This window comes from Astatotilapia calliptera, chromosome 4, assembly GCF_964374335.1.
Source record: "Astatotilapia calliptera chromosome 4, fAstCal68.1, whole genome shotgun sequence".
Lineage (NCBI taxonomy): Eukaryota > Metazoa > Chordata > Actinopteri > Cichliformes > Cichlidae > Astatotilapia > Astatotilapia calliptera.
The window spans coordinates 31,777,871-31,792,097 of NC_137425.1; the positions used below are offsets into that span (position 1 = coordinate 31,777,871).

Sequence of the window (14,227 nt, forward strand, 5' to 3'; positions counted from 1 at the left end):
CTCCAGCAGAACCAGGCTCAGGGAGGGGCGGCCATCTGCTGCGACCGGTTGGGGTGAGAGAAGGAAAACAGGATAAAGACATGCTGTGGAAGAGAGACAGAGGTTAATAACAGATATGATTCAATGCAGAGAGGTCTGTTAACACATAGTGAGTGAGAAAGGTGACTGGAAAGGAAAAACTCAATGCATCATGGGAATCACCCGGCAGCCTACGTCTATTGCAGCATAACTAAGGGAGGATCCAGGGTCACCTGGTCCAGCCCTAACTATATGCTTTAGCAAAAAGGAAAGTTTGAAGCCTAATCTTGAAAGTAGAGATAGTGTCTGTCTCCTGAATCCAAACTGGAAGCTGGTTCCACAGAAGAGGGGCCTGAAAACTGAAGGCTCTGCCTCCCATTCTACTTTTAAATACTCTAGGAACAACAAGTAGGCCTGCAGAGCGAGAGCGAAGTGCTCTAATAGGGTGATATGGTACTACAAGGTCATCAAGATAAGATGGGGCCTGTAGATTGTATTGTCATTTTAATTAAAAATAATAATTGCAACAATAAAAGAAACATTGAAGGTTAGGTTAATTGAACAATCTAAATTGCCCATAGGTGTGAATGCGGGAGTGAATGTGAGTGCGACTGGTTGTCTGTCTCTGTGTGTTGGCCCTGCGACAGACTGGCGACCTGTCCAGGGAGTACCCGCCCTATGACAGCTGGGATAGGCTTCAGCGCCCCCCGCGACCCTGAAAAGGATAAGCGGAAGCGAATGGATGGATGGATAATTGCAACAATAAAAGAAACAATACTGTCCCTGATGTCCAAGCTTAGTTGAATAAACATTGGGTGCCTTGAGGGTTAAAGGAACTTTAACCATTTTTCAATGGCCAAACCACCCATCTGATCTTAACATAATAAAGCAAGCGTTTCAGTTATGAATTTAAAAAAAAACTTAACTCAGGAAGCATCACACACAAGCAGCTACTCATGGTGGAGAAAACAGCATCTGGTAATGTCCATGTTTTCTAGACTAGACATCATTTTGGACTTCAGTTAAGTTCTATTTTATTTCTATTTTATTTATGTATATCACCATTTGTGTAATCACAGTGGTTGTTCTTTAATAACAATAAGTACTCTGTTGGGATAATATGGTACTATAAAGTCACATTTCACAGAGCGAGAAAATATAAGTTAAAGTGTGACACTCTGTGATGGAGAAAGATGTAAGAAGAAAAGGAGAAGCCAATGAGAGATTATTTTCAAAGGTAAATACTGCTCATCAATGGACATAATACTCATAATATCCCCAAAAGTTATTTGTTTCTGGATTATGATTTTATGAAGTGTCTGAAAAACAAATTTGAAGTAACATAATTAAGTGTTAATTACAGGTTGCATGAAAACTGGGGAGTTTAGTATGCTTACAGGCTGAAGAGGTATAGTGGCTAAGTTTACAGTAATGCACAGCAATGCTGAACTGATGGACAGTAGGCTCTTGTGTTCATGGTCAGTGTGAAGTTACAAGTGTGGAGACATCAAATTCAATTCAAAGGGCTGATGCTCTTAATGTTCAGTCAACCAAATTAGCTATAAGCTTGATGGCGTCTAGGACTTGGAACTCGGTCGTGTAGTTTGTGAAAAATCTGCTTATATTTTGTTGAATTCTGTTAACTAAATCCAGAAAGATCATTAAATCTTAGAGAAGCACAGGTCAGAGTCAGGTAGTGGTCAAGTGACCACAGACATTGGGTTTAAAAGGGAGATGAATCACCTGTTCTGCGCTCAAACATTGGTTCCTTCATGTCAGGAGCACCAAAACCTTTGCTTCCGTCAGCCACCGCTCGCCTCAGGTGCCATGAGTGTTTTACTCATTCAGCTTTGTTCATTCTTGCATCCTGGTTCACAGAGGTGGGACCAAGTCATTGTTTTGCAAGTCTCAAGTAAGTCTCAAGTCTTTATCCTCAAGTCTCAAGTCAAGTCTCAAGTAATGTCAGGCAAGTCAGAGTCGAGTCTCAAGTCACTGGTGTAAAAGTCCGAGTCAAGTCACAAGTCTGAAATTTTGAATTTCAAGTCCTTTCGAGTCTTTAAAAAAAAAAACGAAAAAATAATGTTGCAGTTATGCTAAATGTAAATATTAGACCATGTAATTTTTAAATCTGTGTTTTTCTCAACACATGACAAAATAGTGAACTTAGAAAATATACACAAATTGTGAAATTGCACCTCTTTAGAATGCAGCTCAATTAAACCTAGCTCCAAGAATAATTTTCACCGACAGTTCTGAGATAAGCTGCATGTTATTCTTGGATGCGGTTGTAGGACCGGCTTTAAAATCGCATGACAAAAATATCATATACATTAAAAAAACTGCATCACCAACGTAGCCTGGACAACATTTGCTAGTTAGATGAAGTCAGCTATCTCATCGTAGCATATTTATATGCATATTTATAATCATACGGTTCTTGGAGTGAGTGCATACACTCATGAAGTTTAGTAACTTCCGGTCACTGCAACAAGCCCAGGTACAGTTTACCGACGGATGGGTGCAGGACCTTGAAATGCACCATGTAGAAAGTAAAGACCATCGTACGTATCATAAGTTTACCAGTCTCACAAATTGTCGTCATAAATACACATTCCTTAACCGTTTATTAATATAACCTTTGAGCTCAACGGTAATTAATTAGTAGTGGAAATAATTTCTGGTACGCGTTACAGAAATGTAGCAGTGACAACAATATTGTATGTTGTAATCGTACTGGGCAATTAGTGATACAAAACAACTGTTTTATCCTGTGAATAAAAGTATATGTTTTTGTCAATGTACCATAATAACAGAAGCGAAACACAATATTGTGTCAGGACAATTCACTATTTATGCACAATAAATAAAGGAGCATAGCGCGACAATTTCTGTTCAGCGCCAGACTTGCTTGTAACCTATATCACCAATTATGTTATGAAAATGACGTATTAACTACAACAGCAGACTGACCTTCGTGTAAATGCTTGGAGCAGACTAACCTGTGAGCTGGAGTGTTCTAGGACGTTATATTTGATCTTTGAATGGCTGCAATCCAGGCCATCCGTCGCCTCTTTGTTACTTCGGAAACATGGCTCGAACAATTTCTCTTCAACGACGTAATCCGATAACAACCGATCTCTTTACCCGTCGGCTTCCCGTGGCTGTCATGCGACCGGCTATTGCAGTTAATAATACAACAGCTTCTTGACATTTTTGTGTTTCTTTTTATCGCTGTGTGACTGATTTCAATTGAAAGCCTGCGTGCGCTAGTACCTCTTGCCATGAGTTCCCAGAATCCTTTGCGGTTCTACCCCTGAATGACGTCACATTTTCAATCTCTATATAATATGCATGTTAAATTTTATATTTGGGGTGAAATATCAAGTATTTTCAAGTAAACCGGTTCAAGTCCAATTCAAGTCCCAGGTCATTGGTGTAAAAGTCCAAGTCAAGTCACAAGTCTTAGAACATTTTTTCAAGTCAAGTCTAAAGTCATAAAATTAATGACTCGAGTCTGACTCGAGTCCAAGTCATGTGACTCGAGTGCACACCTCTGCTGGTTCAGCCTGTGGACCAGTCGTAACACCGGTTGCGAAGCCGCGGTCAGCGCACCAGGTGTTACTAAAGTAAGTATGTGCCTCTTCCAACCCATCACTAGCCTTTGCCGCATTTTGGTCTAGCCAGCACGCTACATGGGCACGTCGATTTATTAAGAATAATCAGTGTGTGTTTCCCTGATCGTGGCAGTCAGCTGATCAAAACTTGCTTACAAATTAAAATCTAACTCTCACAATAGAAATTATTATGTGACTTATTTCTAATTGTCAGGGGGCGACCGTAGCTCTGGGGGTTGGGAAGCGTATCTGTAACCGGAAGGTCGCCGGTTCGATCCCCGGGCTCTCTGTCCTGGTCGTTGTGTCCTTGGGCAAGACACTTTACCCTACCGCCTACTGGTGTTGGCCAGAAGGGCCGATGGCGCGATACGGCAGCCTCGCTTCTGTCAGTCTGCCCCAGGGCAGCTGTGGCTACAACTGTAGCTGCCTCCACCAGTGTGTGAATGCGAGAGTGAATGAATAGTGGCATTGTAAAGTGCTTTGGGTGCCTTGAAAAGCGCTATATAAATCCAATCCATTAATTGATTCTTTTCTCCATGCTGTACTACTACTGCTGATCTTAGTGTTCTGCCACCATTACTCTGGGTAATAATTAAATAGATGTGTTCATGAGGTCATACATATAAATGTATTCATGCAGTTACACAGGCAAAAAGTCTCTAGTAATGCAAATTATTACTTTTTTTTAGAGAGTAAAAGCTTATGTTTAGGTTAGCGTAAGGGTCTCCACTAACCTAAACCTCAATTTATAGGCAATAAGGGACCTACAAGTTAATAAAAGAATCCAAGTTAAAATGAGTTAAAGTTCAACATTATTTGTGTGAAAGTTAATGAACTGTTAAAGTCAAATTTACGTAAAAAAGTGGGTGGGGAAATGCCACTAACAAAACCAGCCGATCAAGCCGTTGTTTTGAACTTCTAGAAGTTCTCTGCAAGATCTTCACACCGGAGAACATGGACACTACAAAGGAAGGTAAGCCAAAAACTTTATGATCTGATGTGTGAACATGAACATTGGTGTTTGTCTGTGTAGATTCTCTGTCATCCAGATCATGGTAGTCTAAAGAGCTTGGAAAGAAGGTGACTGGAGTTTCTTTAAGATGTTTCACCTAACGCAGCGGTCCCCAACCTTTTTTGCGCCACGGACCGGTTTATGCCCGACAATATTTTCATGGACCAGCCTTTAAGGTGTCGCGGATAAAAACAACTAAATAAAACTAGTACCGGTACCGAAAAAAGAAAATTTATTCATAACACATGTGAAAAGACCCAAGAAAACAGAGTAAACGATAAAAACGATAACAAAATAACACTGAAAACCAATAAAAACCCTGAAAACTATACATTTCACACCTGAGCCTCAACTCTCGCGGCCCGGTACCAAACGACTCACGGACCGGCACCGGTCCGAGGCCCGGGGGTTGGGGACCGCTGACCTAAAGGTAGGAAAGGAGGTCGGAGAACAGAAAATACTGTCATCCATTATGTATGTAGCAGGTTAAGATAGTAAGATGGCGCTGGAGTGACGTCAGCCTTTCCAAGTAACTCTGCAACACCGTACTTGTTTCTTAACTTTTAACTGTTTTAGACTAGTCTTTCAAACTTTTTTTTTTTTTTTACCTTCCTTTAGTCACTTTACTTTCTACCTCTTAGATATACAGTAGTATGGATAACGCACTTTTTAAAACTTCTGGAACCAGCTCCTTCATCTACTCAAGAGCGGAGCTGCTGGCACTTAACACAAAGTAGTTCGATTCGTGAACGAATCGTTCAATACTCGAGAATCACTTTACTGACTTGTGAATCATGATTCACAAGCCCAACTGACTCACTGATTCATCCCTGTTGCTGTTAGCAAACTAATTCCATTAGTAGAAATATATCTAGCTTGTAATTAAAATTGTGGGGGGGGGAAACAACAGCCAGTTTCTTAACAAAAGCATTTCTGCTCTGAACTGGAAGAAAAAACCCTGAGTAGAAGCTCACATCAAGAAAATAGCTCCTCGGTTCACAGTAGCATCACTCTGCTAACATGCTAACAGCACATTTGAGCTACTCACCCCCTCCCTTCCTGTGCTGAATCGTAAGCGTAAGCGAATCACTGGCTGTATCCCAATTCAGGGTCTGCAGCCTTAAAGTACGCATTTCAAGGCCGATTACGTCACAGCGGCGCGCCGAAGGCTGTCCCAATTCAAAGGCTGCTCGAAATGCGGCCCTGAAATGTGTCCTTCATTTCCCTGAATTTTAAGGCTGTGGCAGTGTAGACTTCGTGGCCCAACATATCCCAGAATGCATAGCGCGGCGGTGGGTGTGGATAATTCTGCCGAAAAAAAACGGCGGACGAGGGGCGACCGAAGAGTAACTTAGTAAACTAAGTGCTGAATATTATGTCACTTATTTATGTGCAAATGTTTAATACACATTAAAACATTACTGTTGGCCACATGTCGGCAAAGTTATGTGACATTAGTTACGTTTGTACTAGCTTGGTTTTAAAGCCTTTACTTTAAAATATACGCCGTTCAATAGCTGAGCTTAATCCTACAGAGAATGATCAAAGCTCATGTAGAAAGAAACAAACAAATGAACAAAAGATTTTCTCCTTCATTTATGTTAAACAAAGCTGTATGACACGTTTCCAGCTGTTAGTATCATGGTTGCTAGGCAACCTGGGCAGCGCAACGGAGGCTAGACCATCCCATTTCACAAGCCTCGCACTTCCGGCCTTAGCGGTCTTTAAGTACGCGGCCCTTGAGGATCGTTGAGGCTGCGTACTTTAAGGCTGCAGACCCTGAATTGGGATACAGCCACTCACTCACTCACTCACCCCCTCCCTCCTGGCGAACAGCTTCCTCTTCTTCTTGGTTGGCAACCAATGTTAAGGCGCATTACCGCTGCCTGCCTCACAGCTCAGTGGACATTTAGATGAGAAAATATATATTTGACACATTTAAGGAAAATACTAATAAAATACAAATAAACACAATAAATGTTTATTAAGCAATTTTGATAGGAACTTGCTTAATTTGCTCGTTTTTGCTCTATAAAATAGTTTTTTTTAAGAATCATTCATCTTAGCAGTAGTATTTACATGAAAAGAGAAACAAATTTGAGTGAAAATGTACATTTTTTGCACTCTCTGGTCAACTGACTCAGTGAATCAAATGACTCAAAAAACCCGATTCACTTTGGTGAGTGACTCATTAAAACTCGATTCAGTAAAAAGAATCAAATTTACCATCACTAATTGACACTAGCAGTAAATTAAGTGAATAACTCTGTAATTGGCTTATATTCTTCTGGTTTTCTCTTTCAGAAGTGTCAGGCTTGACACATTGAACAAGTAGTCCAGCAGCCAATCTCAAGTGTCAGACTCAGTACCTTTTCTCTCTTTTTTTGTATTTTATTTATTAGCTTACTTTGTTAAGTAGTTGTTAAATAGTGTCGGCTCTATTTCTGCAACACATTGTGCGTTCAGCATATCCACGTTTATGTACAAGCTTGGGAACCTCCAAGCCATACTACATATCAGTTGACTTTTCAAGAGAAAAAGAGCAAATACACACCTACAACAAACAAGCATTAAAATGAGACTTTCTTTACACAAAAAACACTACCAGTTACAGCAAGTTAGGGCCCCATGCTTAGTGTGTCACCTGGTGAGGTACACATGACTAATGCTGCATCACCATCAGTGGTAGCCATCTGAGAGAAATATTTATAAACAGACATGGTGAATTGTACCACTACATGCAGATCATGACCATTTATGATGATCAGAAGTGAAAACATAAGTACAAGTAGACGTATACAAACACTTGGGTAGGACTGCTTGGTATAAATGCACTGGGTACCTCAAACAGCAACGCCTTCCTAAACCTAACGCAAGCATCTAATGAAAGTAAAACTATGCACTGAATGAATCTAGATTCAAAATGTGGCATCAAAGTTCAGTCTCATGATTTATGCTCCCCCACCAGCTTGTTGATAGCCACATTTAAAGCTACTATAAGAAATATAATTTGTACTTTTGAACAGCAATCTAGATCTATTGTGGACTTCCGAGTACAAACTTTTCTGTGTTGATTTTTGCTGGACTGGTCTTTGATAATAATCATCTGAATTTACAGCAAACACGAAGTGTCTTCATAGACTGAATGAAGAACCTGTTGTGTGTAATGAGAGCTTTATTGTTGTGTGACATAAGCTCCACAGTGATTGTCTATCTCTGTAGAGATACTAACAGAACAAACTTAACATATGAATTGTTTGGTGTATTAACAGAAATGGGAAGAAAGAGCATTTTGTGTGTGTGCATGTCATTTACTGAAGTCGCATATGCCAGGGGCCTCTAACCAAATATTGATAGAAAGACTAATATTACTTGTGGTTCCTGGGAAATTTAAAAGTAAAACGGCAGGCAGAGCCTTCATCTTCCAGGCCCATCTTCCATGGAACCAACTCCCAGTTTGGATTCAAGAGACAGACTCTATCTCTATTTTTGAGATTAGGCTTAAAATATTTCTAAAGGTTATAGTTAGCTGGACCCTCCCTTAATTACACTGCAATAGGCTAGGAAGCTATGCTGCTTGAGGTGACTGTTGTTGTGATTTGGCACAAATAAAACTAAACTGAATTCAAAATTCAAAACATCATCCAGTGCCTAATGAGCTGACTTCAACAGCTATTCTTTGTATTGCAGGCTGCGGGGCAGGCACTGTATCCAATAACCAAACAGTTAGAGTTTGGTTTAGATGACTGGGAAAACATCTACGCCAAACAAAGTCAAATGCAGCAAGCTTGTAAAACAGAGACGTTATTAGAGGGTGCAAAGAGAAGTAACCAGCATTTAGACAGAAAATGTCTCTCATGATGTCAGCAGGTACTTTTGACTGATTCAGTCTTTTATTGTGTATTATTTACATGGATAGCATATGATTTATGATTAGCAGAATACCGTGTTTTAGCATCATCGATCAGCTGATAAAGCACTAGGTTACTTTTCACATACAGTATACAAGCACTCCTTTCCCATCAGCACTGCTTTGGTGGAGAAGACGTGTGACCAATGTGTAAAATTTTGATTTTATTCACAGCAGAACACAGGAAACATCTTGAATGTTTAAACTGAGAAAATCTGTTTATCCAGCACATCCCACAGATAACTGGGTTGAGTCAACACCTCAATCTCATTGCTGTGCTCCTCAAACCATTCCTGAAGCATTGTGTATTCTGACACCTTTCTATCAGAACCAGCATTATCTTTTTCACCAGCAGCTCGTCTGTTGGATCAGACCACACGGTGCCACTCAAGCCTCGGCCACTCATCACCCTGTCCCTGGTTTACCACTGTTCTTTCCTTGGACCACTTTTCATAGATACTGACCACCGCAGACCGGGAACACCGCACCAGAGGTACAGATTTAGAGATGATCTGACCATTCCAATTTGACCATAATTGAACAAACTCACTCAAATCCTCATGCTTGCCCATTTTTCCCCGCTTCTAACACATTGAGGATAAAATCTTCAGTTGCTCCGCAGTGTGAGATAGTATGACTCAGTTTGAACACTGTTTCTGTGTTCTGTTGTGAATAAACATGGTTTTATGAGAATCATAAATATCTTTACATTGTTTTATTTACATAATACACAGAGTGATGAAGCTATTCTGGCAGATCTTGCAGTGTTAGTGATTCATGAGTCAATCAATTGTCAATAAAGTCAATAAACTCAAAATGTACGGTTACGTTGTAACCTTGGTTCTCTTAGTGAGAGACTATCTCTCCACACCGTTACATATTCCATATGTACGGGGTACGACCCCCCTCTGGTCGTGGCGTGTGGATATTTCTTTAAGACACTCCGGCACGCCCGGCTACGCCCCACAGCTACGTATAAAACAGCTGTGCAGACGTGACACCGGTGATCGTTTGATCGGAACGCGTCTCCGAGTGGCCTCACGGTGGAGAGATAGTCTCTCACTAAGAGAACCAAGGTTACAACGTAACCGTACGTTCTCTAGCATATCGAGACTATCTCTCCACACCGTTACATATTCCATATGTACGGGGTAACTCTGTAAGACACCCCGCGAGGAGACAGTGCAACCGAACCGCCGAGAGTGAAGACCAAAGAACTATATACAAATACACATATGTACACACCACCCCGGTCAGGGCCAAGCCAGACGCGAAGGCCAAGCCGGGGGGTGGAGGTGCAGTCCGCAAGGTGCAAGACTGGCCTGAGCTGGTCCCGCGCAGGAACCGCAACAATCGGCCGCTCCCGGGCAGCCAGCAGGAGCTTGGCAGGCCGGGGCAAGGCTACTGCCGAAAGGCACCCAGCACCCGGTCCCCGAAGGACGGGCTGGAAGCCACTTTCAAGCGGTAGAACCGCGTGAAGGTGGAGGCCGAGGACCACGTCGCTGCCTCACAGACAGAGGAGAGGGAGGCGCCTCTCCACAAAGCCCAGGAAGTGGCCACACTACGCGTAGAGTGGGCCCGAACGCCCAAGGGGAAAGGGACACCGGCTGAGGCATAAGCCTGGCGGATGGCCTCCACGACCCAGCGGGACAACCGGGGCTTGGACAGGGGCCTGCCAAGCAACCCAGGATGGAACGAGACGAACACCTGGTCCGTGGAACAAAACGGCCGAGTACGAGCAATGTACAGCGCCAGTGCACGAATGGGGCACAGGGCCCGGAGACGCTGCGCCGCCTCCTGATCCAGACCGCCAGTGGGGGCTGACCGCAACTCAACCGACTGGGAGAGGTGAAAATCGGAGAGGGACTTCGGCAGGAAGGCGGGGTTAGGCCGAAGGACCACCCCTTGACCGTCCGGTAGCCATCTGCAACAGTCACGATGGACCGACAGGGCCTGCAGCTCGCCGATTCGTCTAGCAGACGTAATAGCGAGGAGAAAAGCGGTCTTGAGCGACAGCCACTTCAACCCCGCTTCGTGCAGAGGTTCGAAGGGAGGGTGCGCAAGGGCACCAAGGACCAGGTCCAGATCCCAAGGGGGGACCGCGGACCCTGGCGCACGAGCCGTGAGGCGACGGGCGCCTCTCAGGAATCGGGAAATCAAGACGGCATCGGCGTCACTAATGGCTGAGCGACCGAGGCGAACAGCCTTAATGGCAGCCACCAGGCCACGCAATGTGGCGGCAGCCCTGCCAGCCTCCAGCTGGGACTGCAGGAAGCTCAGGATGACGTCCACCGTCGCGCCATGGGGGTCCTGCCCGCGGGCCGCGCACCAGGCGGCGAACAGTCCCCAGCAGTAGCAGTAAGCAGCCCTGGTGGAAGGCGCCCGAGACTCCTGCATGGTGTCAATGACCGAGGCAGGGAGGCCTAAGGCGCCGAGCCCCTCCCTCTCAGGGGCCAGGCAGTCAGCCGCAGCCCTGCCGGGAAAGGATGGAACAGAGCCCCCTCGGCCTGCGACAAGAGGTCCCTCCGAATCGGGAGCGGCCAGGGCACGCCGTCCAGGAGGGGTAGAATGGCCGAAAACTAGGGCATGTGAGGCCATAGCGGGGCCACCAGAATGAGCCGCATCTCCTCGGTCTGAACTCGACAGAGGACCGAGTGAAGGAGGGAGAAGGGGGGGAAGGCGTACAGGAGGACCCGGGGCCAGGGGTGTGCCAGGGCATCCCAGCCCAGGGGGGGATCGTCGGCCTTCAGGGAAAAGAACAGGGGGCAGTGGGTCAAAGTTCTTGAGGCAAAGAGGTCGACCGCTGCCCTGCCACACCGGCGCCAAATCCCGACCACCACCTGCGGGTGGAGTCGCCACTTCCCAGGGCACGGGCCCCCCCTGGACAGCATGTCCGCTGCCGTGTTCAGGGGTCCAGGCACGTGGACCACCCAGAGGGAGAGAAACCTGGGGTGGGCCCACAACCACAGTCTGGTGGCCATGTTGCAGAGGGGAGGAGAGCCCAACCCACCCTGGCGGTTGATATAGGCAGCCGCCACGGTGCTGTCCGTCCGGACAATAACATGAAACCCCCGCAGCCGAGGCGAAAAAAGCTGAAGTGCCAGGAACGCGGCTCGCAACTCCAGGACATTGATGTGTTGGGACAACCATGGGCCCGACCAGTGGCCGCTGACCCCGCAACCCTCGTGGACCGCCCCCCAGCCGACTGGGGAGGCGTCTGAGAAGACCACGAGCCGGCGAGTCACAGGACCCATCGCCTGACCCTGTCGAAGATTGACAGGGTCCCTCCACCACCGCAGGGCCCGGGCCAGGCCCCGGGAAACCAGCACGGTGGACAGGTGTGACCGCTGCGGGCAGAGGCCGAGAGACAGCAGGCAACGCTGAACCGGTCTCATGTGCAGGAGAGCCAATGGGACCACCTGCACTGTAGCAGCCATCAGGCCCATGAGGCGGAGACACAGTCCCCAGCGCACCTGAGAGTGGAGGCTGAAGGAGGCCAGGCACGCCCTGAGGACCCTCCGGCGATCTGCCGTCAGGGAGACCAAGGCCTTGACGGAGTCCAGGGACATGCCCAGAAAGGTGGTGGTTTGGGACGGCTCCAACCTGGACTTCTTGAGATTCAGGCGGAGTCCCAGAGCCTGAATGTGCGAGACCAACAGGGCAACATGGCTGCGACACTGCTCTTCCGAGGAAGCACAGATAAGCCAGTCGTCCAAATAATTGAGAACCCTGACACCCCGCAGCCTCATAGGAGCAAGGGCGGCATCCATGCACCTGGTAAAGGTACGGGGCGCCAGGGAAATCCCAAAGGGGAGGACGCGGAACTCGAAGATCCGCCCCTCAAACCCAAACCTGAGGAACCGCCAGTGACCCTGCCAGATAGGGATCTGGAAGTAGGCGTCCTTCAGGTCGATGGTGGCAAACCAGTCCCCCGCAGCGATGGCCTGACGCACCCTGGGGACCGTGGGCATCTTGCACTTCAGGGGCCGGAGATAGCGATTGAGGCCCCTGAGGTCCAGAATGGGACGGAGACCCCCATCCCGCTTCGGGACCAAAAAGTAACGGGAGAAGAACCCCACCCGGCGGTCCCTGGCGTCCACCTCCCGTATGGTGCCATTCGATAGAAGGGACCCCAGTTCCTTCCTCCCAAGGGTCTGCCCCCAGGGCCGACCAGGCAACCCTACGCTGTTCTGTAGCCAGGGAGGCGGGCAGGACGGCCTGGCCCGGGGAAACGTCAGGAAGGAGGGGGGCGGCCAGAGGACGACTGGCCCTTGGCACCCCGGCCCCCTCTCCGAGCCTGAGCGCGGCTGCCGCACCTACGAAAGGCCTCCAGCTGGGTCCGGAGATCTTCAGGACCCCAAGTAGGAGCAGCAGGGGCAGGCGACACAGAAGCACGAGCCCGCCCCACCCTGACCGGACGCTTGCGTAAGCCCTGCGACATCTCCTGCGTAGCACGGCGAGTCTCCGTAGCCTGCTGGAGGAGCAGAGCCGCACCGGGGCCAAACATGGCCGCAGGGTCGTGAGCCTCATGAGGCAATCCTGGTCATCCGAACGGAGCCGGGACTGAGACAGCCAGAGATGGCGACGCGCCACCCAAAAAGCAGCCAAGGAAGAGCCCGTGGCAATAGCCTGATGTTTCATGAGTGAGGCTAGGAGAGAGGACGTGGACAGCAACTCACTCACGCCCTCCAGATTGCTCGAGGTAGCCTGCAATCGACGGGCCAAATGCCGCAGATGAAGCGATAATATGGCCGACGAATTAGACAGGCAGGCTTGGGTCGCCATAGACCTATGCAGCCAAGCCAAGAGGCCGTCCATGGTTTTCACATCCCTATTAGGGCACGCCGCCTGCCCCAGGAGGGAGCCCGAAGGGGCAACCAGGGGGGCCAGGGACGGATCAACCGGGTGAAGGGACCCACAGGCAATGCGCTCCCGGCCATGCATGGCCGAAAAGCGCTTACAGGCAAGGGACCAACGGTGCAGGGCCGCGGGGGCCTCAAACTGTGTGCACACCAGGTCCTGAAAATCAGGCAGCAGCGGCACCTGAGATAAGGAGCGCTGAGGCCGTGAAGCGTCATCAAACCGAGAAGGCGCCGAGACCGGCACCTCAGGGAGGGACAGCTCAAGCGCCCGGCACGCCCTCTCCAAAAGCTGAAAGAAACTCAACTGGCCAGACTCCGTGCCAGGGGAACCAGCAGGGGGCACCTCGGGAGACAGGGGGGAGGCATCGGAGGAGAGGACGGAGGCCTGGTCAACGTCCGCCTCCCCATAGTCCACATTCAATGGCACAGGCCCAGGGGCGGAGTCACAGGAGGGAAAGGCATGGGAGGGGCCCGCAGGTCGACAAACGAGGAAGGGGACCCGGCCCATGGAGCTGCGGGACCAGAGTCTACGTCAGCAGCAGCTATCTTCCGCACCTGCGCCTGAGAGGCCTGAGATGAGGGAGGTGCGGGTCGCTTGACAGAAAAATACCAAGCACGAGCGTCCCTAGTCCGTTCGGGCAGAATAAAACAATTCATGCACGAGGCAGGGGCTTCCCTAGCCAGCAAAGCATGCTCAGGACCCAGACACAGCACACAGTGCTCGTGCCCATCCTCCAAAGGCATAGGAATGCCACACTCAAGGCAAGTCGGGGAGGCGTGGCCCGCCACACAGCGTGGCTAGCAAGGGGCG

At 48.1% G+C, this 14,227-nt stretch overlaps 1 pseudogene; it reads right to left on the reverse strand.

Annotated features, from left to right (window-relative positions):
* Positions 1-10,977: 10,977 nt before the first annotated feature.
* On the reverse strand, positions 10,978-13,924 carry LOC113019944 (uncharacterized; annotated as a pseudogene).
* Positions 13,925-14,227: the final 303 nt, after the last annotated feature.